Source organism: Lampetra fluviatilis, chromosome 41 (genome assembly GCF_964198595.1).
Source record: "Lampetra fluviatilis chromosome 41, kcLamFluv1.1, whole genome shotgun sequence".
NCBI lineage: Eukaryota > Metazoa > Chordata > Hyperoartia > Petromyzontiformes > Petromyzontidae > Lampetra > Lampetra fluviatilis.
Genome location: NC_136315.1, coordinates 11,002,511 through 11,026,367, shown reverse-complemented (window position 1 = coordinate 11,026,367; position 23,857 = coordinate 11,002,511). Strand labels below are relative to the sequence as shown.

General features: G+C 48.1%; 2 protein-coding genes across 6 annotated transcripts in view; both read left to right on the top strand.

The window, feature by feature from the left end:
- MIPEP (mitochondrial intermediate peptidase) overlaps nt 1–7,097 on the top strand; it is a 60,932-nt gene extending 53,835 nt beyond the window's left edge. For both annotated transcript variants that reach the window (XM_078875562.1, XM_078875559.1), the window contains 2 exons: nt 4,940–5,027; nt 7,030–7,097. The gene's annotated coding sequence lies outside the window, so the exon portion shown is untranslated. The remainder of the gene's footprint in view (nt 1–4,939; nt 5,028–7,029) is intronic.
- Nucleotides 7,098–7,331: 234 nt separating this feature from the next.
- Nucleotides 7,332–23,857, top strand: part of SLC39A14 (solute carrier family 39 member 14) — a 56,257-nt gene continuing 39,731 nt past the window's right edge. The window contains exon 1 of one of the 4 annotated variants that reach the window (XM_078875564.1): nt 7,332–7,399. The gene's annotated coding sequence lies outside the window, so the exon portion shown is untranslated. Of the gene's footprint in view, nt 7,416–11,409; nt 11,508–23,857 lie in introns of those variants that run through there. The other 3 variants (XM_078875563.1, XM_078875565.1, XM_078875566.1) reach the window with 3 other exon arrangements.

Here is a 23,857-nt window from a genome sequence, read left to right as displayed (position 1 = left end):
GTAGCTCAGGGGCGTTAGTCGCCGAGTAGCTAAGTGGGTGTTGGTCACCCGAGTAGCTCAGTGGGCGTTAGTCGCCAGGGTAGCTAAGTGGGTGTTTGTCACCCGAGATACTAAGTGGGTGTTTGTCACCCGAGATACTAAGTGGGTGGTTGTTACCCGCGATACAAAGTAGGTGTTAGTCACCTGTGAACGAGTTTGGTAAAATAAAGAGTGTGTTACCCGTGAAGTCGTCTCCCGCCGAGTTACTACATTACACATGTAATACGTTCAGATTCTTTCTCCCTATCGATGTTGGAACCACAACACGTTTGCACCCATTCTGCACAAATCCTTATCTCCATTGCAAAGTATTGGGGAGTTCATGTTTCTGGATGTTACACGATTTCGAGGAGTTCAGAAGGAGTTCTAGAGTTCCAGAAGGTCACGTAGGTAAAAAATTAATAAAAGTAAAATAAAAATAAATAATCACGACGTTTCGGAGGCAACACAAGCTTCCGTCTTCAGGTGGAACCGTCACAGCACGATAGCTGTATCAAGTGAGATAAATTCCAAGAACACAGTATTTGTATATATACTGGTTGAGGGTGGGAGGAGCCAAGGTAGGCCCTGAATATTATTTTTGTGAGGTTCGGTGCAGCTAAAACACGCTGTTAGGAATGGGCCTTTGTTGTGTAAACTAGGTGCGGATGATGTAAAGGTGCGTGTAAAAGGGACTGAGCCTTTTTGTTATGTAGAGATGATGCGGCTGAAATCGCTGCCAGGAAATGAGTCTTTGTTGTGTAGAATGGTTGACTGAGCCTATTATTATGTAGAGGTGGTGCGGCTTAACTCTCTGTCAGGAAATGAGTCTTTGTTGTGTAGAATGGTTGACTGAGCCTATTATTATGTAGAGGTGGTGCGGCTTAACTCGCTGTCAGGAAATGAGTCTTTGTTGTGTAGAATGGTTGACTGAGCCTATTATTATGTAGAGGTGGTGCGGCTTAACTCGCTGCCGAGAAATGAGTCTTTGTTGTGTAGAATGGTTGACTTGAGCCTATTATGTAGGGGTGGTGCGGCTGAAATCGCTGTCAGGAATAATCCAAATATGTGTAGTTAAATCTTTTTTGCATGATTAATAACATCTTTCCAATGATTACTAAGTTTGTACCCATCATCACGGTTGAAATTATGTCTGTGTTTGTATATTTGGATGGCCTCGTGTACAAACCTTTGATGGTAGCCAGGAGGCTTGCAGAGCACCTTAGGACTTGGTCCAACATGGATTGAATTCGGATGTACCTGCGCTGGTTAGGCATTGCCTCACCAACACTTATTTTACCTGGAATGGCACCTTCTACAAACAGAATGAGGGTACCCCTATGGGCTCCCCCTTGTCACCAGTGATAGCCAACATGTTTATGGAAAAGTTTGAATCAGACGCCATCCAGACATCCACCCTGCGTCCTTCCCTGTGGAAGAGGTATGTGGATGACACCTTCGTCATTTGGCCACATGGCCTCCCAGCATTGAACCACTTCTTGGACCACATCAATTCCAGACACCCATCCATCAGATTCACCATGGAAGTGGAGAAAGATGGTAAACTACCATTCTTAGATATTCTGTTTGAGAGGAGACCTGACGGATCCTTGGGACATTCTGTCTACAGGAAAGCCACCCACACAGATTCCTACTTGAAACCCGATTCCCACCACCACCCATCTCAAAAGATTTCTCTCATCAAAACGCTATACCACAGAGCTCATGGCATTTCTGACCAACTCCACCTGGCCAGTGAATTAAGACATGTACATCGGGCCCTCAGGATGAATGGATACTCTGACCGCACCATCCGCCAAGCTGTTTCTCCCACCATACAGAAACAGCCACATGAAACTCCGATCAAAACTATCACGTTACCATACATAGCAGGCATGACCAAAAAGATCTCCCAAGATTCTAAACAAACATAAGATTCAAGTCCGATTCAGTACAGTACATAAAATCCGTGACCTAATTCCATCTGTGAAAGATGTCATTCCTGACTTACAATACCCTGGAGTCTACAAACTGAGTTGCAGTTGTGGTGATTGCTACATTGGAGAAACGAAACGTCATATCTCTGATCGTGTCCGCGAGCACAAGTCAGATCTGAAACACGGCATAACTGATTCTTCCGCCGTTGCCGATCATTGCTACAACGCTGTGGGCTCCCATGAAATTGTCTTTTCCGAGACTTAGGTGCTCTGAAAGCCTCCTGGCTACCATCAAAGGTTTGTACACGAGGCCATCCAAATATACAAACACAGACATAATTTCAACCGTGATGATGGGTACAAACTTAGTAATCATTGGAAAGATGTTATTAATTATGCAGAAAAGATTTAACTACAAATATTTGGAGCATTCCTGACAGCGATTTCAGCCGCACCACCCCTACATAATAATAGGCTCAGTCAACCATTCTACACAACAAAGACTCATTTCTTGGCAGCGAGTTAAGCCGCATCATCTCTACATAACAAAAAGGCTCAGTCCCTTTTACACGCACCTTTACATCATCCGCACCTAGTTTACACAACAAAGGCCCATTCCTAACAGCGTGTTTCAGCCGCACCGAACCTCACAAAAATAATTTTCAGGGCCTACCTTGGCTCCTCCCACCCTCAACCAGTATATATACAAATACTGTGTTCTTGGAATTTCTCTCACTTGATACAGCTATCGTGCTGTGACGGTTCCACCTGAAGACGGAAGCTTGTGTTGCCTCCGAAACGTCGTGATTTTTATTTTATTTTTATTTTACTTTTATTAATTTTAATTTTTTACCAACGTGACTTTACCGAAAAAACCTAAGAATATGAATCATTGCAGTCACGAAAGCTTCAAATCTAGAATTCCAGAAGGTCGTTTGTCTACTTTGTACCATGCATCGTGATACTGTAACTGGGATGTAAATGGTGATATTTTAAAATGGCTTTCATCCATCAGTCGATTGATCACAATCGACTGCAGCGGCTTTTGGTTAACCAGCAACCAAAACGGTCACTGCTTCGCGTGCTTTCAGATGCGCTTCTGCGGCGATCTGGAACGCTCTTCCGATAATAGGAAGCCACTGGAGCTATGCACTTTTAAATCTAGATTGAAAACGAGTTTCTTTCCAACTACTTTTTGTGTTTAGTTTATTTTCCTTCCCATACACCTCCAATTAGCACGGTTGGCTACGTACGGTGTGAAATAAGTTCAACATACACGCATAGTGAATGTAAAAAAACATGTTAAACACCAATACATGTGTAATGCGGGCGTAAACGGCTTCGCGGATATGACGTCATGGGGGGGAGGAGTTAGGTCACGTGTGAGAGAGGGGTGAGGTCTTAAGGGAGAGATACCGGAAGAGACGAGAGAGTGTGGGAGATAGAGTTAGAGTGAGGCCACGCAGGGCGGAGGTTGGAGAGTGGCGAGATCGCCACACACGCAGAGTAAGACTCGGCACCGTCGGCCAGCGGTGACCGAGCACGGGGGAACGAGGAGCAGCGGTGGAGCTGCAGTGAGGGCAGCCGGAGGACTGCACAGGGGATCTGCAGCGGAGCTGCAGGAGCGAGGAGGCTACGGGAGTGAAGGCAGCTGTGGAGTTGCCAAGCGGAGAGGCTCTGAGCGAGGGCCGTGTGGGACAAGTGTAAGAACCCAAATAAAGGACAACGGAGACAGACCCAGTGATTGAGTCCTTTATTACACATGGTAACCGCTCCAGCAATTTATAAAAAAAAAAACTCGAGATTTTCCAGTGTTTATTGTTTTCATTTTGAAATTGGCCTCTCGAGTCAAAGTTAACGCAATGGCGAAGTGTGTTTAACCGACCTATAACTGCGGCACCATAAAATCGCGTTGGTAGAGAAGTTTCGTGCGGAAGTTCACACGGCAATCAGCGGTCAAGAACCGCGCCACCGTGATGGAGAGATGACAGAGATGACACAATGGGCGAGTTTACAGCGTGCTGAACCTTGGGTCGAGTTTTTATGTAATGCTGCTGTCAATATGGCCCAGTTGCATGTGTGTGTGCGCGTGTATGTGGGGAGCGATAGTGTAGCGGTTAGCGTGCTGCGCTATGAACCCGGCGATATGGGTTTGATTCCCGCTCACGGCCAACACCAGTGACGATTATCTGAACCGGTCCTGGGCCTCCCCTAGGTCGGCTCAGCCACAAATGAGTACCTGGTGCGGTGTGTAAACATTGCCACTAGGGAGACAAAGGCGGTCGGGCATGGTGCTGGCCACCCCCCCCCCCTTGTGTACCGTTCCGGCCTTCATAGGTGTTCGCTCACAGTCTGTTCAGGCTATACGGGGGGATCTTTGTATGTTTATGCACATCGAATAGATGTGTTAGCTTATTGAGGGGTTCGTGGGGGAGAAGAGAGAAGAGTGCAATTCCCCTCCAGGTCATCTGCCGTTATCTGTGGGCCACACGTTTTTCAAACTCTGAACAAAGACCTCGGGACAGACCATGGAAAGCGAAACCTCTCAAGAGTAGTGGCAGAGAGGAGTTCCACATGTAAATTTGTTGAGCGGTCTGTAATTATTGTGCCATTGACCAAAGCTGCGACTTTTCACGTCCCAGATTTCCCTGGGCAGCAGCTACCTAAACAAAAATACGATCTTGGAGAAACCAGCACAGGTGGCAACCCTCGGACCACATCATACAACGAAGGGCTCCTTCTTCCCGCACCTCCCATTAGCACGGTTGGCTATGTACGGTGCGATAGAAGTTCTACATACATCTTGGCGGCTGTAGAGGCTGGGCCTACCTCGCTTCCCCGTGGTCTGGCCTATATTGGGCTAGAGATGGCTGGTGATATTCACAATGCACTGCTTCCCAGCCCAGTCCTTTCCCCACGTAACCCTTACCATTATCATTATTTAGAAAGTTATTGTCTCATTATCTTTGTTCCTACATTTTCAGCCTCTCCTGGCCTCCCTCCTCCCACACCATCGCCTTGACCACTACATCTCCTACTGGGACCCATATTAACAGGAATCATTCGTTAGAGGTGAGTGTGCCTGCCGAGTGGTGAGTGCTGGTGTGTATGCAAAGGTGCGTGTGACTTTGGTGATGTGTCAGCACTTCGGCTGTATCCACGTTGCACAGCGAGAGTTGCCGAGGCCAAATGGTCAACAACAACGGGATGGCCTACGTAGTGTCCACAACGCGCAGTTAGTACTGCAGTTACCGATTCATCCAGGAGAGATACGTTGAGTCGTAGGATTTTTTGTAGGTGGACCCTGCCACATTGGGTTTTTCTTTTTGAAGGTGTTTTCGGAAACTTATTAATGATGAGTGTTTACGCATGTGAAAGGAATGAAGATCACCCATAGACCCCCCCCCCCCCATCATCACGCGCGCAAGGAGGCAACACTCTATCCCCGTACAGATGACGATTAGTCAACTCGCTGTCCTGCCTTCTGGCGAGCCAGGGTTGGATTACAGGCGTGCACCACCCTGTTGCCCCCTGACCTGATTATGCAAATTCCACATTCCTATGGCAGGACACAGGACGCACGCACCTGCTGAGTTCTCACGCTTATTTATATTAATCCCAGTGGAGGGTTGAGATATACCGTGAGCTGACCGTGACCAGGACGTGAACTTGTAACTTTGGACTATGAATTCCGGACTGGGAAAATCCATACTGGCAGTCGTTCGCCGTGGGGCAGGCGACACACGGGCAGAGGGCAGGCGACAGGGGGAGGAAGAGAGGGGAGGAGGTGGTCTCGGAGGCCGTGCGAATCCAGCAGAAGGCGCAGAATCCACGAACACGGCCGGCCGGCAAGTGGAGTTGGTTGCGAGTTCGATGTTCAGGTGATATTCACTTTCCATTTGTGAAAAAAAAAAAATTATTAAAGGATTGACAGCCAAAGTGACGGTTGTGTAACAATTCACAACTGGCCAGCTTCACGTAACAGTTGGTTTTATAAGTCAAGGTTGTGCAATTGCGAATGCTGTAGCAACTGAATATCGAACTTGCGACCAATTGTGCTGCAAACACTTCCCTCATCGTCAAGGTCTTGGCCACGCCCGGGAATCGAACTCGGGCTGGTCGAGGTCGTAGCGCAGCGTGCCGACCACCACTGCAGCAGGACTGCGATCGCTCAGTCTCCTGCCCCGAGGGCCGTCCATAGGGGAAGGGGCCCGGGGAACATCCCACTGTGGGCCCCCCCAACGCCTTCAACTCAACCGGAAGTATTGTAGGCCCCTGGGCTCCGGGTACTGTGAGCCCCCAGTAATATTTTCAAAAATAAAAAAAGTTAAAGAAAAATGTAATTGTATTTTACAAGGCTAACAACAAATAGAATTCAGCATTCACAAATGAAATAACTTTTTACTTCATCTCTGGAGGCCCCCTCCAGCTGGCGGAGGCCCCTGGGCTTGCAGCCCCTAAAGCCTCGTGCCTGAATCCGGCCCTGCTCGGGATGATGGCGCTCTGCCTGTTCCTCACCGGGAGATGGAGCCGACCCGTCGAATAGCACGGAACAATCATTACCTCTTTATCTCAAGGCGACCTGGGGGGCGGGGGGTTACGCCAGGTCATTTTAAATACACAGAATAGTCAAACGTTTAACATGTAACACATGTGGACTAAATACAGCAATCGTTGAATAAATATTAGACTAAAGCTGAGTAAAGGATGTGAATTTCTCATTTCGAATGTTAAACACTGCACGAGAGTGGTAGTGACTAGTGAGAGCGGCTCGCAAGCTGAAGGTTGCGAGTTAACATCCTGGCTGGGGTGGGGGGTGATTTGGCCCATCATCAATCAATATCCATAAAATGGGTACCACTTTGTGACGAAGTCAACCGTGGATCCTGTCTAGATAAACTCGCCCCCGCCTTATAAATGTGTAATTTCCACCACTGCCTTAGGCCTGTAAATAGAACACTCGCAACAATTTTGCAATGTTAATTTGAGCAGTGAACTCACGCTGTTGATATGGACACATCTGCTGCTGCTGCCGCCTTGTTGTGTCATCGGACATACGCCGAGATGCCAACAGTGCGCTGTGCCACCTCTACACAAGCAGCACTCGCTGTCCACCACTCGCCGAATCTCACACCAACATGGTGAGAACACGTGAGGAGTGAGTACACGTGGTGAGTGGACACGTGGTGAGTGGATACGTGCGGGGTGAGTGGACACGTGCGGGGTGAGTGCACGTGGTGAGTGGACACGTGCAGGGTGAGTGCACGTGGTGAGTGGAGACGTGCGGGGTGAGTGCACGTGGTGAGTGGTGGACACGTGGCGAGGTTAAGTCCGCCCCCGCTGGGTTCGCGGCGCGGCTGACGTCACTGCCCATGACGTCAACCGGCCGCGCGCGCTGCTCCAGTGAGCTGCGTGCGGCGCGCTGAGAAGGAGAGGAGGCGCAGGTGAGAGAGGTGAGTGGTGAGTGGGAGGTGAGTGGTGAGTGGGAGGTGAGTGGTGAGTGGGTGGTGAGTGGGTGGCGAGTTGTGAGTGAAAGGTGTTTGGGAGGTGAGTGAGCGAGAGGCACAGAGGAGCGGTCGGGGGCCCCGCTGCCCCCCCGTCTATCGCCGCCTGCACCGCGACCCGGCCGGCGTGAGAGCGACCTTTTCTGCTCTCTCGCCCCCTCGTCTCCATCCTCTCTCACTGCTCCGTCCACGCACTCTCCCTGCTCTCCATCTCCTTTCTCCGCTGTCTCTGCCCTCTTCCTGCTCGCTCTTCTCGCCGTCCTCTCCCTGCTGCTTGCCACTGATTCGCATCGCTTCCCACCCCTCGCTTTTCCCTCTGCGCTCTCTCGCTGCTTATTTCTCCTTGCCAACCCCACGCTTCTCTCCATGCTCTCCATCTCCGCTCTCCTTGCTCTCTCTCGTCGCACTCTCCCCATGTATGTGTACGTATGTTGAACTTATTTCGCACCGTACGTAGCCAACCGGAGCTAATCGGAGGTGCGGGGGAAGGACATGCTCTCCCCCTACTATCTCTCCCCACTATTTCTCTCCCCCCACTATCTCTCACCCCCCCACTATCTCTCTCCCCTCCCCACTATCTCTCTCCCCCCACTATCTCTCTCCCCCTTCCCCCACTATCTCTCTCCCCCCACTATCTCTCTCCCCCCACTATCTCTCTACCCCCACTATTTCTCTCCCCCCCACTATTTCTCTCCCCCCCCACTATTTCTCTCCCCCCACTATCTCTCTCTCCCCACTTTCTTTCTCTCCCCACTTTCTTTCTCTCCCCCCACTATCTCTCTCTCCCCACTATCTCTCTCTCCCCACTTTCTCTCTCTCCCCCCCACTTTCTCTCTCTCCCCCCCACTATCTCTCCCCCCCACTATCTCTCTCTCCCCACTATCTCTCTCTCCCCACTGTCTCTCTCCGCCCCCCCACTTTCTCTCTCTCCCCCCCCCCCACTATTTCTCCCCCCCCCCCACTATCTCTCTCCCCACTATCTCTCCCCCCACTATCTCTCCCCCCACTATCTCTCCCCCCACTATCTCTCCCCACTATCTCTCTCCCCCCACTATCTCTCTCCTCCCACTATCTCCCCCCCCCACTATCTCTCTCCCCCCCCCCTATCTCTCTCCCCCCCCTATCTCTCTCCCCCACCCCTATCTCTCTCTATGGGGGAGGTAACGGTCACCGTGCGGCTGAGTCCACGCAACCGAGGCCACGACGAATCCTCTATCTCTCATAGCCGTGCTCTCTCCACTGCTGGTTCACGTTTCCTATTCTCAATCCGCTCTGCGGTGGAGCGAGTGGCTCGCAATAGGAGGTTGCGAGATCAAATCCTGATTTGAGAATTGACTCGGCCCTTCATTCCTCACGGGGTATATCCCAAAGAAATGTGGAGCACTCTGGGGACGACAGGCCTAGTCGAGTGGATGTCGCCCGGATGGTCGGCAACCCCGGCCATGGGAATACGGAATTTCCACCACTGTCACTGCAGTGCTGTAAGCAGGTAATTATGAACAATGTTTCAATGTGGCTCATTTGAGCAAGCGATCACTTTGAAGTATTTCATCATCAGCTGGGCTCTGTCCACTGCTGGATGCCCGGCCAGGCTCTCTCCCCCGTCTTGTCTCTGCACTTTGTGCCTCGTCAGCAGCGCCGCTCCACATTCTTGTTGTCGAATCCGCGGGGTTGTGAAAGGCATCTTAAAAGTTTATTCTCCCCGTGTCACTGTTGGGCCAGGCTGCGGGGCTTCAGCAGCCGAGCAGGCATGCTCTGTATGTAGACGTGAAATGCCACTGCGGGTCATTTGAGGGAGCGGTTCAAAGAGATGTTTTTTTTACTTTTAACTAATTTAATTTTATCAGGTTAAGGCCACCGAGGAGCTATGTAGCTCTTTTTCAGAAGCGACCTGGCTATTACATGTGATAGCTCAACGAAGTCGTATCATGTGAAATTGTATAGCAGGCAAATACTCCTACACACATGATTCTAAGTGTGCAGGGGAAAACCGGAGGACCCGTAGAAAAATCCACACCACGGGGAGAACACGTGGACTCCAAATATACAAGCGTCAGGGTTGGGATCGAACCCACGACCTCCTGTATACCAGGCGAGGTAGTTAACATCTCGCCACCGTGACTTTTGATGATACGCTGCATGTTTAAAACGGTCCAGAGCAGGGGTGGGCAAACTTTTTAACTCGCGGGCCACAATGGGTTCTAAAATTTGACAGAGGGGCCGGGCCAGGAACAGGTGGATGGAGTGTTTGTGTGAACTAATATAAATGACATGTAAAAATCATTACATGAAAGGATTTGGCCTTTAACAGGTAGCAAAGCATTTATTTGCAAGGCAATTTAACAAATTGCACGAACATGAACAATACAAAAACATGTTGTAACGTGACTGATCAAACATCATGAAAACATCTGAGCCCTGCGCCAAACCAATTACCTCACTTGAACTTCTTTATTATTTACATTAACAGGTTAGAGCAGCCACGCAGGCTGTGTTGCGGAGATTTGGCTCCAACCTTGCTGCAGCAACACATCATCACTTTCAGTTTCAGTGGGAACAGTGTTGTTGATCTCCCATTTTTGCCAGTGCATCCAAGTCTGGAGTTATTTTGGTTGTGGAAATTCTCAGGATAGATCTGAGGTGCTGATTCGTTAACTTTGATCTGTGACGGGCTTTGTTGGCGTTCATGACGCTGAATGTCTGCTCACACACATAAGTCAAGCCAAACAAAGTCGGTATCTTCTGTGCAGTCCTCCGGAGGTTTGGAAACGTGGCTCTGTTAAGTGAAGCATAAAATTCATTCAGTTTAACAGAGTTGAACTTCTCCTTTAAGACAGAGTCAGGCTGAAGATCTATCAGTTCCAACTGCAGCTCCTGTGGTGCTGTTTCAGGGTCTTGTGACAGGGGACAGGACACCAGCTGAAGTGACTGTTCAATGTTTTCGAAATCAGAGAACCTACTGCAGAATTCTCCGTGCAGGTCCTCAAGTGATTTGCTGTATTTTTTGCGTTTCGCGGTGCCTCTTCCTGTATGGCAAGTGGCAAAATGAACAAAAGATATGTTCACAATTTGTCCGGAGAACAAAGTGAGCTGGATTTGAAGGCTTTCACATGTTTGTACATGTCGTGAACAAACTGATCTTTCCCCTGCAGTTTCACATTCAGCTCATTCATGTGTGAAAATATGTCCACAGCAAACGCAAAGTCACTAAGCCAGTTCTTGTCGCTTAGCTCAGGGAATTCGTCAGATTTCCCCATCAACTCCAAAAATGCGATGATATCTTTCAGCTCCCACACTCGTTGTAACATTTTCCCCAAACTTAACTAGCGGACACGATTGTGGGACAGCAAGTCCTGATGATCCGCATCAGTTTCCTCGAGGAAGGTAATAAACTGACGGTGCTGAAGTCCCCTTGCTCGTATAAAGTTCACAAGTTTTACGACTGGATTCACGACACGATTAAGCTGCAATACAGACTTACACAGGGATTCCTGTTGGATGATGCAGTGAAGGAAAATAAGATCCTGGACAGGGTTTTCCTCTTTCACTTTATCCTGGATTATTTTCAGCAGCCCAACATTTTTTCCAGTTAAATTTGTCGATCCATTCGTTGTGACATTGACAAGTTTACTCCGAGGTAGCGTCATTCTTTCGATGACAGCAGATACCTGGTTATACAAGTCCTCTCCCCGCGTTGTTCCTTTCAGGGACTCTATGGTCAAAACCTCCTCTGTTATCGCAAAACTGTCAATGCCTCGGATAAAAATGAGGAGCTGAGCAGTGTATTTTACGTCCGTACTTTCATCCAGTGCTAGTGAATATAATTCAAAGGAAACAGACTTTGTTTAATTGACTGGCTATATCTATATATATAAAATCGCAAATCTGTCTGTCTGTCTGTGTGTGTGTCTGTGTGTCGCCGGACCATACGCAGTTTCATTGGACGGCGGTTGCCCCTGGCAACGGGTAGCGACACATTCGCTGCCGGGTGGACGCCATTTTTAATTCCCGTTAAAAATATGCGCACGCATTAACACGCGACTCTGAGGTAAATTCATCAAAGTTTCACGTCCTCTTCACTCCCCTCCCACCCCAATGTGTGCAATTACTATTATAGGGTCGGTAGATAATAAAATTATAGCGATTACACACTATTATTGTAGCGCGGGGGGGGGGGGAACGGCACCCGTACCCAGCCTCAGCCGGGTGGGCAATTTAGGCGAGGCCGGAGGCTCTGCACGGTACTAGGCCTCGACACCCACCACGCGACTCTGAGGTAAATTCATCAAAGTTTCACGTCCTCTTCACTCCCCCCCCCCCACCACAATGTGTGCAATTACTATTATAGGGTCGGTAGATAATAAAATTATAGCGATTACACAGTATTATTGTAGCGCGGGGGGGGGTAACGGCCCCGGTACCCAGCCTCAGCCGGATGGGCAATCTAGGCGAGGCCGGAGGCTCTGCACGGTACTAGGCCTCGACACCCCACCCGTGTCAAGCGACGACTTTGTGGTATAAACTCGATATACCCAGCGTTGCCCGGGGGGAAAATACATTTAAAATCTTATGAAAACTTTCAAACATTACATACCAATGAAAAAACAACTGTGTAATTACTTTTAAACCCGACGCGCCAAGAATCGATTCTCTGAATCGCGCAAAGGAATCGAAGGTTGTAGATTCCTTTAGATTCGGACGATTCCCGTTTACTATAAGTTGGTTAAAGTGCTACGAACGGGAAATATCCGGCGTTGACCGGGGCAAAAATGTAATTAAAAACTCCTGAAAAAATTACAAAAAAAAAGAACAATGAAAATGAAACTCTATCATTCAAAATGTAAACCCCCAACATGCCAGGAATCGATTCTTTGAATCGCACAAAGGACTAATCGAAGGTTGTAAATTACTTTAGAATCGCGCTTCCTGTTTAATATAAGTTGCTTATAGAGTTGATATAAACTGCTACGAATGGGAAATATCCGGCGTTGACTGGGGCAAAAATATAATGGTGAGGGCGGTTGTGAGTGGCGATTGTGAGTGGTGATTAGTGAGTGGTGAGGGGAGGTTGAGTGGTGAGGGTGAGTGTTGAGGGTGAGTGGTGAGTGGTGATTGGTGAGGGTGTGATTGGTGAGGATGAGTGGTGAGGGAGAGTGGTGAGGATGAGTGGTGAGGGAGAGTGGTGAGGGTGAATGGTGAGGGTGAGTGGTGAGTGGTGAGGGTGTGTATATATGTAAGGTTATTAAGAAATATATTTTTCACCCGGGCAACGCCGGGTACTTATGCTAGTTTTTTTTATAAATCAGTTCCACACGGCGAGTCACAGTCCTGCGTGATAAGCTGACTTTTTCAAATTTGCTTTTGATCTCCGGACACAAGATGTCTGCTGTCTGTACCATGCATTCTTTTACAAACTTGCCTTCGGAGAAAGTGGTAATGAGTGGTAATGTTGGTGAGAAGAAGGTTTTAAAGAAAATTTAAATCGAAGTGAAGAAGGAAATTATTGAAAAGTTTGTATAAATAATGATTTTTAAATCCTTTATATTAAGTTCACGTGCTTGCTTGCGCGCTTACGACCGTGCAAATCTTTCGGTCGTTTTTTAACCCACTTCCCGTGATCCAATCGAGCTGACATTTTGCACACAGACTCGTTGTGCGTGACAATTTATTTTCGTGAAAATATTTTTCCAAAATTTTACACTTTTTAGGAAAAAAGAAATTATATTTAATTACCAATTGCTTAATGGTGGCAGGCAATCATCTGACCCATAGGTGGCAGCCATCTCAAGCCAGAGGACGAGAGGACTCTAGCCGCCACGCATATAAAGGATTTATAGTGAAAAACTTTGTTTTTACGGGTTAATTTTTTTAAACTTTAATTATGTGTTCTGTGCTTAAAACCCTTTTAAAAAAAACTGTGGGGCCTAGAACGGACTCATGAAATTTGGAGAGAACTCGGAGTTAAGTGTTGTTTGTTTTGTTGAATTACACAAAGCGTAACAGTTATGTATATAACTTTTGTTATATGAAATTCCGAGTAAGATAATAATTTTGTGAGTGTAGTCATACCCCTCCCCCTCATTCAAGCCGTAATTTAGAGAGCGAAAGCGCCGAGTACGTAAATCGCTAACATAAGAACCCGTTAATCTCTTCTCGCATCATTCATACGATGATGCGGTGAAGTAAACGTTGATACGATATTACGGTGAATGCTTCCAAATACAATGCTGTACCCAAATATTACTGTTAACTTACTTTCAATAGAAACATGAATTGCTCATACGAATATTCTCTCTCTCAGAATCGACCGACTGATGTAGCAGACGAAACAATCATCTTGTTGAACGATTCTAAACCTTGATGCGGCAAAGTTAGTTTTCTCTGTTATTCAAGGTTATCTCAGTGTTATTCAATGTTGTTACATTTAGTTTACTATTACACTGAATTCTATTGCGTAATTAACTATTATTGTGCCTAATAATCTTAAAAAAAAACTATATTTATATACAGTTCGTAGGAGTCTGGAACGGATTAATTGTATTTACATACAATCCAATGGGGAAATTAGGTTCGAGTCACGACCAAATCGGGTTGGACAAGTTCGGCGGGCCGGATTAAAAAGCCCAACGGGCCGTATACGGCCCGCGGGCCGTAGTTTGCCCATGTCTGGTCCAGAGTATGATTGTATTAATAGACCAGTACTGCTAAACAAAAGTTAAGTCCCAGAAGGGAGGAGGCAGCGTGTGTGGCTGATGGGTTTTGTATGTGGAGAGCCAGATGTGATGGAGAGCTGGAGGTGGCTTATTCTCTGCCGGTGTGTTTTGCTGTGGATCGTTTAGGCCACCTTTCTCAATCCTAACCAACTGTTGTGGGGGTTCAAACCTCGCATTTTGTTGCACATAGTGACAGCAGCAATTTGTTCAGGAGCTCGATGTCGAGGTCTCCTGCTCGCTACGACTGGCAATCTGCTGCGTTGTTGGTCACGGAGACATCGGCGTGTTTTAGCAAAAAAAACTAGAGACAAAATTGCCAACGTGTGAAAAGAGCTGATTCTGTTGTTGCGTATGATGGAAATTTGTACAGAAGCTAAATACCCATGTCAAAGTATGATCGCCACGACGAGGGGGCTAAAGGAGAGAGTTTGTGTAGTTTTGCTGTTCCTCATACATTGCAGGAGTGCAGATTCCAGTGGTTCACGTTATGGTCCATAGAATGGGTTGCATGGCCACAATCACACTCCTGTGGCTTGTTTATGAATGGGAAGTGTACGTCGGCCTGTTGATGTTCCGATGTGCTTGATGGTTACACAGGTGTCTTCGAGGAGAAATGTCAAAGCCAGCAGGTGTGTGATGTTTGGGTTTGGAATGAGGTTTTTATTCTTGATTATGAATTAGTCCACTTTGTCCACGGTGGTGGTGTTTTGACATCTTGCCCATAATGCTGTGGCCCATCTTAGTGATGCCCACAAATTCACCACCAGGATTATAAGCCTGAGTTTGGGATGATAATAGGATTAAATTTGAATATTCCAGTGAACGTGTAAAATACCCATAATGTGATGTTGATTAATCTACAGTGGCTGTGGATCAAATGCTGGGCGCATGACTTCCTGCTGTTGGGGTAGTTACTACAAGGGGCACATTGTAGGGTGAAGTGTGCGATGGAGCAGGAATCGCTCTGCCCCGTGACATACGAAGCAGGACCCATACGTGCACTGTGATGAATGCTGGGTAACAGCTGTTTGGTCATAACAAAAAAACAAACCTTGCAGTTGTATCTTCATCTTTGCTGTCGCGTGCTGAGACAAAGAATCCACCAGGACATCTCGCAGGACAGTGAAATTATTTGTGTTAGAGAACGGCCCTGCCTCAGTGACCTATGATACACAGATTAGTGGGCAGCACTCTCCCACCTATCCTACCCCTGAGTATAATGTTTGTCGCGTGGCAACCAAATCATATTTTTTGTTAATTTCCAGGGCTGGAATCGAAGAGCAAAGTCAAATGAAGTAGACAACGAAATATATGTGTGATTGTGGTTTTTGAGAACTTGCTGATGATCGGCCGGGACCATCACTTGACTTGAGAACCTAGTTTAACCGCTGGTGGCAGCCACCTGGATTCGAGTCCAGGGTTTCGGCAGTGCCGGCTGAGCTCACATCCACCGGCCACGTCAGCCATTTGATCCCTTTGGTAAATGTCTGACCGTTGCCGTCCTGTTTGGGGAAGTTGGCTTTAATTTGTGGAGAGAAAATAGAGGTCCGGTCAATACATATTTTCCTTTGTTTAGATTGTCTTTTCACGAACTTGGCATTCACTGGCCCTTCATGCATATACAAATACAATTTAATCCTCCTGGGTAGCAGTATATCTATATTAATAATATCTATATTAATAGATTGACTCCCTGCTCATCTCAGCATTGAGGCATCGATGCTTATTTCTTTAGAGCACTGAGCCAGTGGTGAAAATACAACATTCCTATGACAGTGGTGAGTCTATTTGTAGAACACCTACTGTTGACTTCCCCACAAAGTGGTACCTGTTTTAACAACCACGGAGGGATGATGGGCTAAGTCAACCCCGAGTCAGGATTTGAATTTGCAAACGTATGATTGCGAGCCACTCGCTCTACCCCTGGGCCACCTGGCCAGCTATGCCCATAATGTCAAGTGGTGTTCGTGGCCACCTCGTAAGGCCCAATTTGGTGTACAATGGAGTGTTCTGGCCAGACAAATATCGCATCATTTATCACCCTGATGGTGCTCATGTTAACACATTCAACTCGCTGCTACTTGCTTACGGCTGAGTCGCCCTAAGGGAAGTCTAAGACACCTGAATATACTGCCGATTAGCAAGGTTGGCCACGTACGGTGCGAAATAAGTTCAACATACATACAAATGTTACGCATTGTCAGAAATTGGATTTGGATGATGTGGCTAAAACCATGTATGGCCGACTTTGTCTGCCTGGTGCTGATTTTTACACACTACACCAAATACTAATTTAAGGCTGAGTCGACCTAGGGGAGGCCCAAGACTGGATTATGTATCACTTACCACTGATATTAGCTGTGGCTAAGAATGGAGCTCAAATTGCTTGGTCTATAGTACCGTAGTGCAGTGTGCTAACCACTGAGTCACCTCTCCACCCGTACCGGCAAAGATTCCCCGTGTAGCCTTAAAACACTGGGACAAGCATCTACGAGTGAGTATCTATTAAGGCGGGCACGGCACACGAGGGGGTGGGTGGCCAGTACCACTCCCAGCCGCCTTTGTCTCCCTAGTGGCGGTGGTTACACACCGCACCAGGTACTAATTTGAGGCTGAGTCAACCTAGGGGAGGGAACGCGTGTCCTCTTGTTCTCTAGCACGGGCTTATTTTGGTGTTTCCACTGTGGCTCTTGGTAGAAGAAGTACTAGGTGGAGGGGTTACCAGCCCCTCGCACGCACCGATCGAGCTACACACACATCCCCCACTCACACCAACACAGCCTGCACCACACACACACACAGCCCGCACCGCACACACAGCCCGCACCGCACACACAGCCCGCACCGCACACACAGCCCGCACCGCACACACAGCCCGCACCGCACACACAGCCCGCACCGCACACACAGCCCGCACCGCACACACAGCCCGCACCGCACACACATCCCCCACTCACACCAACACAGCCCGCACCACACACCAACACAGCCCGCACCACACACCAACACAGCCCGCACCACACACCAACACAGCCCGCACCACACACCAACACAGCCCGCACCACACACCAACACAGCCCGCACCACACACCAACACAGCCCGCACCACACACACACACAGCCCGCACCACACACACACAGCCCGCACCGCACACACAGCCTGCACCGCACACACAGCCCGCACCGCACACACAGCCCGCACCGCACACACAGCCCGCACCGCACACACAGCCCGCACCGCACACTCTGCTCGCACCGCACACTCTGCTCGCACCGCACACTCAGGCCGCACCGCACACACAGCCCGCACCGCACACACAGCCCGCACCGCACACACAGCCCGCACCGCACACACAGCCTGCACCGCACACACAGCCTGCACCGCACACACATCCCCCACTCACACCAACACAGCCTGCACCACACACCAACACAGCCCGCACCACACACACACACAGCCCGCACCGCACACACAGCCCGCACCGCACACACAGCCCGCACCGCACACACAGCCCGCACCGCACACACAGCCCGCACCGCACACACAGCCCGCACCGCACACACAGCCCGCAACGCACATACAGCCCGCAACGCACACACAGCCCGCACAGCACACACAGCCCGCACAGCACACTCTGCTCGCACCGCACACTCAGCCCACACCGCACACACAGCCCGCACCGCACACACAGCCCGCACCGCACACACAACCCGCACCACACACACAGCCTGCGCTGCACTGCACACACTGTAGTGCACTACACACTGTGGTATACAAGCCACAAGGCATCATAGACTACAGTACACCACACTCTACAGTACATGCACACACACTATAGTACACACGCTACACTACACCATGATCCAGTATGCCATGCTATTTATAAACATACACAGACAAGAACACAGATATAAACATACACAGACAAGAACACAGATACACAGACACAAATAGCACACACATACAAAGAATACAGGTGCTGTACACGCACACAATCGGGGTAAAAAGCGCGCCAAAACAAACCGCCGAGGAAAACGTTGAAACAAAAAAAGGTTAGACAATAAAAAAACTAAATTTTAACGCACACTAATAAACACCTAAATACATACGATGAGCACCTACCTTCACAAACACACTTTCATGACGAGGCTTACAGCAGAGGTCTCACTCTGAATCAGTCGGGCAGAATCTTTTCATTGGGTGCGCAATGTTGTTTAAAGTTCAAAGTTCATTTATTAGGTATAGCCCTGTGAGCCATTCGGCTCTTGAATCGGGTGCAACCGCAACAAACAAAAAAAACATGAACAAGAAAACATCTTAAAGTGACTATGTGCAAACAGAAAATCCAAGAAAAGACAGCTAAATATTGCAGAAAAATCACCGTACACCAACCCTGTGCAAATATCCCAGTGGGCCATCAGTCTAACTCTGTACTACAACATACAAACATGGCCAAACCAAAAACTTTTCGAAAATCACCAAAATAAAGCCATAAAAGCAATGAAACAGTGGTCATAGGAACTGTGACCGAATTTTCACAATAAACGACGTGAACAACATGTACTACCAAACTCTGCAGCCGTAGCTGGCTGCATGAGTCACTCCACAACAGTAGGAGCATCAGTCGGAGTATCAACATTTTTCAATGCACCTTTAAGATCAGCACACTGAATCAAAACACAGATCATACTTTGTATACTTTGCAGCGATCATCCGGAGCGAAACATTGTATTTTAGGCCAATAAACTGCAGTGGCAGCTAGGGGTGTACAACTCCTCTAGAGCAGTTTTGAGTGAAGATCTCATAGGTAGTGATTCAAGTTTCAGTTTATTGGCAATAGCATTCCAGACCCTGGGGGCATCAATAGCAAAGGCCCTTCCTCCAGTATTTGTACGGCAATAGGGAATGTGAAGCTGGTAAATGAGCGAAGACCTTAGGTCAAATTTGTTCTTTGAAACAGAGAGGAGATCCAGCAGGTAATCTGCGGATTGTTTTTGTAAGTACATCATGAATAAATGAGATCTGATGCACAAGCCGTCGAACATTGAGATATGTTAAGCTTGATCCAATGTAGAGATCACAGTGATGAGTCCTATATGGGCAGTTGAATGCAAATCTTAAGGCCGAGTGATACATTGAGTCAAGCTTCTTCAGTACAGTACTTGGGGCTGATTTATACACGATGTCACAGTAATCAAGTAGAGGCAGTATGGTAGCTTTTATCAATTCCAAACGGAACATAGGGGGGAAGCAGTGCTTGTGTTGATACAGAAAACCAATTTTTGTCTTTTTACCTATTATAATCAATGTGATCTTAAAATTTCAGTTTTGAATCAAGAATGACCCCAAGATACTTATAGATCTTGACTTGCTCTATTTGATAATTATTTAAGGAATGTAATTGGGGAAATATAACTTCCTGCTTTAGTCCTGGTGAGAAGCATAGCACCTTGATTTTGGAGGTATTCAGGACTAGTTTAAGAGCAACTAGCTGATGTTGTAGTTTGTTGAAATCACCCTGGAGCTTAGCAATCACGTCATCCGGAGAGCGGCCAGCAGTAATCAGTATCGTGTCATCTGCAAAAATATTTACTCTGGAATGATCCAGGTCAGTGCCCAATTCAGTGACATAAAGATAGAACAAGAGGGGGCCGAGGATTGAACCCTGTGGAACCCCTTTTGTTATCTTAACACTGTTTGACCTCCAACCATCTGTGAGTACAGTTTGGGTGCGAAAAGAGAGGTAATTTTTTCACCATTCTATTGCGTGTTTGGAGAAACGGAGGCAACTTAGTTTACTAAGCAGGGTGTTGTGGTCGTCTGTATCAAAGGCTTTGGACAAGTCAAGAAAAAGACTGGCGCAGTACTGCTTATTATCAAGGCTACTGTAAATGTGATTCAAAGAGTCAAATGCAGCAGATGTGGTGCTGTATTTTTTTCGGAACCCAGATTGTTTTTGATGTAATAGATTGTTGTCGGACAGGAAACTGCTAATTTGGTAGTTCAATACTTTTTCAAAAAATTTCATCAACGGGGACAAAATTGAGATAGGTTGGTAGTAATCTAGACGAACATATGAATGTTTCCATTCTAGAGGTATTGATGCTTCTTTGATGGACAGGTTGAAAATATGGGCTATCGGTTTGTATATTAGGTGACCAACAGTTAGCAGAGTAAAGACGGGAATACTATCTGCTCCGGTAGAGGAGGACCCTTTGAGGTAGGACAGTTGTTTCAGAACATTACTTTCGTGGATTGGCTGGAAACTAAATTCGTTTAATGTTTGGACAGGGGTGTAGGAATTTGCATGCACAGGGGGGTGACTCCCAATACATTATCAAAAAGGTCACCAGCTTCAGAAAAATGAAGGTTAAAATTGTCAACTATTTTTTGGGGCTCTGAAAAATATTCCCCATTTCGGTTAAGCTCAACGGGCAGATTATCTGTGCTAGATGCCTTTTCGATACTTTTGATTGTTTTCCAGAAGATCCTGGCATTTCCATGTGATTCCAGGAGAGTGGAGGAAAGTATGCATTTTTTGCATGCCGTATTTTTTTGACGCATCTATTCCTTAAAATCCTGTATTCTAGCCAGTCATGGACCAAATTACTTTTCTGAGCACATGCCCAAGCCTTGTCCCTAGTTTTCATGAGCTTAGTTGTGTGGAAGCTACCTGGTCTAGAATGAGGAGGCTTACCACAGCCTTCACTCCGAGATTCGGAGAGCCGTGCGGCGCTGCAAGGGTGAGTAGTGGCGGGTTGCTGAGGAGATGGAATCTGCCTCAGTGGCCCGCAATCACAATTCACTATACAATTCCAGCAAGTATCTTGCAGCGCCTCACTTATCACCATCCTTCAGGGAAAGAATGGTAATCTTATCTCCGACCCCCAGGAATAGGTATGCAGGTTTGCAAAGCATTTTTGTGAGGTCTTGGGGGTGGGGAATTCCCTCAGCCCAGACAACATCATGGGGCAAGGTGGGGACGACCCTGCTTGGGCTGCCGTGCCTCAAATATTGGCAGAAGTAGTCGCCCCTTCTGAATGGTTGGCTGAGGTGCCATCTGTGGAGGGTGACTATCTCCCAAGCATAATGCTGAGGGAGGGTGACATCTGTGGGCAGACTGGCTTACATGACATCACAACTGTCTGGACCACTGGACAGGTTCTGCAGGATTGGAAGGATGCCCTGGTGGTCCCTCTCTTTAAGAGGGTGGTCCCTCTCTTTAAGAGGGGGGACCACACAGATTGTAACATCTATAGGGGCATCTCTCTTCTCAGTGTGCCGGGAAAGGTCCTGGCAAGGATTATTCAACATCACCTTGCCAGGCACGCTAAGGGAGAGTCTTGCGGAAACCCCCAATGTGGTTTCAGACCAGGGCGTTCCTGCACGTATGTCATATGCTCTATCCGTCTGCTACAGCAGAAGTATAGCGAAGTCCAAAAAGCCCTACATCTCTGCTTTATTAACCTGGTCAAGGCCTCTATGATACCATAACAGGCCAGGGCTGTGGGCAGTTCATGCTTTCGGAGTCCCCGACTCTGCTCTCAATCATTAAGGGCCTTCATGATGGTGTGCAGACCTGGGTAAACCTACGTGGCCAGGAGTCGGAGCCATTCCCTGTTCACCTTGGGGTGCGACAGGAATGTCCTCTGGCTCCCAGATTATTTAACATTATCTTTGATCACGTGGTTCCAGAAGCTTCCCATGGCTGTACCGGAGGAATTTCCATTTGGTACAGACACGAGGGGAGGCTGATTGATGCACGGGTGTGGTCGAGGGATGGCTCCCTATTGGTCAACCATTTTATGTATCCTAATGCTGCTCACTCCGAGGGGAGTTGGAAGCACTGCTGTTGAACCTGGAGTGTGCCACTAAGAGGTTGGGTCTTACCATCAGCACCACCAAACTAAGCACCTGCCTGGGTATTTTGAGCCACCAAAGGCTCCACCCCCTCAGCTCCCCATTGGTGATGGAGCAGTTTTGTAGAGAGTGGACAGTTTCTCATACCTGGGCAGTGTGCTGATGACCAGCTCTGGTTTGATAGTAGAGGTCTCACCCCGAATCAGTCGGGCAGCATTATCTTCAACGGTTGTGCAATGCTGTGTGGAAGCTACCTGGTATGTCGCTCCGCACGAAGCTTCAGGTCTTCTCGGCCACAGTCATGCCCTCCCTTCTCTATGCTTGTGAAACGTTGGACCCTTAAAATTGAACATTTGCATCGTTAGAAACATTCAGGCTGACATGCCTATGATCCATCCTTGGTTTCACTAGGCTGGATTGTGTTAGGAGCTAATAAATCCTTGAAAGATCTGAGCGCATTCCCATCAGTGAGCTCATGTAGCCCGCATGCACAGCCACTGTTTGCCCAAGCAGCTTCTGTTTGGTCGCATAGAGGGGGCTAAATGGGCAAGACATGGTACGGAAGGATGTGGAGCTGAGTGGACTTGCCAAAGACTGGTACCCGCGGTGTCAAGATTGGCATCTATGCTCATGAAGGACGTTACTGGGAAGTTGGAGGCAGTCGCCCTCCAGCAATAACAGAGGGCAGAGGAGAGACGCTCACAACAATGAGCGGAGCGCGGGTGGCTGAAATGCAGCAAGTTGGTACAGCTGGTACATCTACCAGTCATATCAGTCAGCCAACCCATGGCACCTGGGTCTGTCTCGAGACCTCCTGTCAGCGAACCTTTGACACTTCACGTGGCCTCAAAGTGCACCTAGCCTGGCATAGGCGCCATGGTGACATCACCGTTAATCCTTTATTATGGGGTTTGCTCACCATATGCACGTTTGGTGCCAGATTCCAGTTGGCCCATTACACACCGACTAAGTTACCATTAAGGAGATGCATCGTATTGTAGGAGGACATTGTAAATGTAGTGTTGTTGGATTTCCCTCTGGAATTAAAGGGGTGTTATCAAGCTTGTCCTAAGTTGAGGGGGTTTAAATGCACACTAATGCATGTGCATGTTTGTGCACAAGCTACATTTGCATGTCCACACACAGACACCGATTTAAATGACAATGCTGGGCTTAAGCCCACACTTAATCAGTTGTTTGGATTGCATCCTTTGCATGAAGGTGTAAACATTCACCAGGACACCTGGAAGGCACCTGATCTTGTGAGATGCAGGGAGTAAAGTGTACAGGGTTGAGTAGACTTCGGGGCTACGGCCTGACCAGCATATTGAAGTATGGTCAAATAGCCCCGCATGACCCGCATGGCATGGGGACTTCTGCATCGGCAGTAGATGAACAGAATATGTTTACACTTGTAGTGGCATCTACGGAAACACACCCCGTCAGGGTAACTACATAAACATACGAGATAACGACATAGGTGGTAACAACTTCCACTAACGACATAACCACAATGGGCAACTACATAGCCGGGTCAGGTCAGTAACGTACTGCCTGACCCACGATGCCGAACGTGACAACCGAAGAGCGAGGAGACGTAGCATGGCGGGTTGATTCCAGAAGACAACCCGGATCGGCGCTCAGGACTTCCCTTTCATGCCCCTGAGCATGGCCTGGCTTCGCCCTAGGCCACGCCCCCTTCTAGATCCTACTAGAAGGTTCTGGGCCTTATGTCATGTGTCCCTCTCGCTACCCCTTGGCCCCCTCGCTACCCTCTCCTGATCACGTGCCCTCTCGAGTTCACGCAGACTGGCATGTCCTGAA